Below are 3265 nucleotides of genomic sequence, written 5' to 3'. Positions count from 1 at the left end.
GTTCCCCACAGCCAGCGCTCATCGGTGAGGGTCAGGAAATACGAGTGAAGGGGGAGAAACTGAACCTCTTCCCTGCACCCCAAAAACCCCATTCCCTGGGAACCCCTCAGCCCTGCACCCGCACAGGGGCTGCCCCTGGTCACCATGAACCATGGAGTGCTTTGGGCTGAAGGGACCTTAAAGCTCCTCCAGCTCCAACCCCTTCCCCTAGAGCAGCTTGCTCCAAGCCCCTGTGTCCAACCTGGCCTTGAACACTGCCAGGGATGGGGCAGCCACAGCTTCTCTGGGCACCCTGTGCCAGCGCCTCAGCACCCTCACACCTGAGGTGCGAGGAGGCTGCAGGAGGCCCCGAAACAGCCGCCACGGCCCCAAAGGCCCCTTTAAAACCCTCCTGGTCTCTTTGTTCAGTGCAGGCCCAAGCCCCACCCGCGGCCTGCACCGGGAGCAGGGCCGGAGCCGACCCCAGTCCCTCACCCACCGCCCCCTGACTCCCGCGGCCTCCCCGCGCTCAGCCCGGGCGGTCCCGAGTCCCTGAGCCCGGCCCCGCGGCTCCCCCTCCCCGGCCCCGTCCCCTCCCCTCCCCTCTCCTCGGAACCGCGCGGCGCTGAGGGCGGAACCGGGGGCGGGAGGCGAGGCCAGGCCCGGCCCTGCCCGTGCGGCGCGGGTCGAGGGGGGGCTGCGAGTGCTGAGGTTGGGGTTGGGGCTGGAGGAGCTTTACGGCCCCTTGAGCCCAGCCCCGGCTGGGGTTCGGCGTCACCCCGTTAGGAGCAGGTTTTAAAGCACTCAAAGGCAGAAGTCACGTTCGTGGGAGGTTCTGGTACTGCTGCAGGGCGAGAGAGGCCCCTGAGGGCATCCCAAGCCGAAGTAACGGCAGCAGGGACTTCATCAGGAGCTGCTTTGGCTGCCCCAGAGCTTTTTAAGCACCGGTCCAGTGTCATAATAACCAAGAGCTTCTGCCTCAGAGCTCAGCTCAGTCTCCCCTCGGGCAGGTTAAAGCCATTCCCCTTGGCCTGTCCCTGCAGACCCTCGCCCAAAGCCCCTCTCCATGTTTGCTGTGGTCCCACTCACGCAGGCTCTGGGATGCCGCGTTCTCACCAGCACCCTGTGTGCAGAATAACCTGGCTCACCCATCCTGCCCCGTGTCCAGGTATTCCGTTATCCTCCGCGTGAGGAAATGGGGATTGTTCCTCTCATCTCTACCCCGCTGCCATCCCAAGCAATGCGGGGGGATGCTGGCGGGAGCACCCCCTGCCCAGTTCCCCCCTGGAATGCCGGTGATGGTTTGCCCAGCTGGCAGGGGAGGACACGGCGTTTCCCAGCCCGTTTCTGATGTCTTTCCAAGGACCTTTTCCCCAGCTCCATTGGGAACAGCTGCAGGAAAGCTCCTCCCCGAGGGAGGGGAGAAGTCACCATCGCTGCTCAGGAGCAAAGCAGCAGTGGTGCTGCTGGCCATGGCCGGGGCACACGCGGGGCTTTGCAGGGTCGTGTTCACCTCCCACCTACCCTGGTGGGGATCCGGGGCTCCGTGGCCGCCGGGTCGCATCCTGCCTCGTGCCTGGGAGCGGTGCCAAGCACCGAGTGGCGGAGGAGTCAGCAGGAGCGCGGGGCAGGGGCAGCCCGTCGGTGTGCGGGAGGAACGCGGGGCGGGAGGCCTGGACGTGCCCCTCGCAAGGAGAGGAATGGAGACCCCGCTCCGTGAGCAGCCCGAGACTGGGAACCAGTGTCTGGAAGACGCTTCGCTGCGGAGCTACCTGCAGGCACACCTCCCTGCCGAGGGCTGGAGCGCGCCGTTGCGGGTCCGCCTGTGCGCAGCCCGGGTCGCCGGCTGAGGCTGTGAACTGGACGTGTCTCTTGGCCCGGTTGTGCCTTGCAGCATGGAGCTGGGGGGAATTCATCAGCCTACTCTAAAGCTTGTTCTCTTTGACTCAGTAAAGGGGTGAAAAGTGCTGCCAGGACGTGAACAGAAGGGGCTGAGGGGGGTCCTGGCTGCTGCAATATGAGTGTTGCTTTGGGAGCGTCATTTGTTGCCTGATGGTCCAGAGAAAGACATTTCAGAGCAAGGGAAAAGGCTGCCCTGCTCCCAAACTTTGCTGTGCTCTTCCTCTCCTCTCCCACAGCGAAGAGGGGCTTTTAAGGACGTTTCTTCCCAAAGGAGCAGGGCTCTTCTCAGCTGAGTGTTCAAGAGGCTGCAGAGGCCGTTGGGGTTTGCTTGTTCTCAGCACAGGTCATCGGCTTTTCAGGGCTGATTTTCCTTCACGGAAGGCTCTTTACTTACTGCAGGGGTGAGGAGAGGTGGGTGAGACCCCGCGCTGTGGGTCTGTGCTCCGTGGGGTCCAGGCCTACAGGAACCCCTGGGAGAAGGCAGCTCATGTCAGTGGCTGTGCTCTGCTGTCTCAGAGCAGAGTGTGACCTCCCTCCATGATTTACACCAGCAGAAGCAGTACAATGACCTGTAAGGCAGAACCTGCCTTTCAGCGATGTTCTCCCTGCCACTGCTTGCTCTCCTGGTCTGTGTGGCCCTGCAGAGAGTGGTGGCAGTGCTGGGAGCTTGCTTTTGTCGCAGCCATCTCAAAAGACAGGCGTGAGGCCTCCCTAAGCACTGCTGTGGCCTTCTTGCTGGAAGAGAAGACCAGAAAGGAGGATGCCTTTGGGCAACCGTGAAGATCTTGCTCCATCTCTGCACCTTTGGAAGAAGCACGATTCACATCTCCCAAAGAATAAAAGGGTCTCAGCTGTCTTTCACCGGGAGCAAGAGCTGCTCTTAGCTCCTTCCCCAAAGAGACAAAAGCAGCTGCAAAATCCACCTGGGAACCAGCAGCACTTCCCTTCGTTCCTGTGCTCGGTCCCAGCGGGGCAGTGTTGCCTCACTGCTGAAAGCGTTGCCTCACTGCTCTGCTTCGTGCAGCAGCCCCAGGGCGAGCTCTCCATGTCAACCCCTTCCTCTCCAGGAGAGCAGGGCCGGATGAAGCTCAGTGTCCCACTGAAGCAGGCACCACGCTGGGGGTGGGTTCCTTTGTGTTCAGTGGTGAACACGGGATGAACGGAGCAATCTGAGGGTGGTTTCTGGAGAACAAAGCACCTGCTTTTTGTGGGCATCGTTTTGAGCTCTTGCTCTTTGATCCCCCTGAAAATACAGCCTTTAACAGAAAGGTTTGTACTGTCAATACGCAGTAACGTGCTCATTTCCCATACGCTCATCCCAGGGACATCCAGGATTTACAGACGTCCTCTCCGTACCCTGGTGTAGGTGTTTTGGAGTGCACAG

The sequence above is a fragment of the Pezoporus wallicus genome, unplaced genomic scaffold (genome assembly GCF_028554395.1).
Source record: "Pezoporus wallicus isolate ANWC-B61680 ecotype Strahan unplaced genomic scaffold, APGP_CSIRO_Pwel_v1 contig_8226, whole genome shotgun sequence".
In the NCBI taxonomy this organism is placed as follows: domain Eukaryota; kingdom Metazoa; phylum Chordata; class Aves; order Psittaciformes; family Psittacidae; genus Pezoporus; species Pezoporus wallicus.
This window is presented reverse-complemented; position numbering follows the sequence as displayed.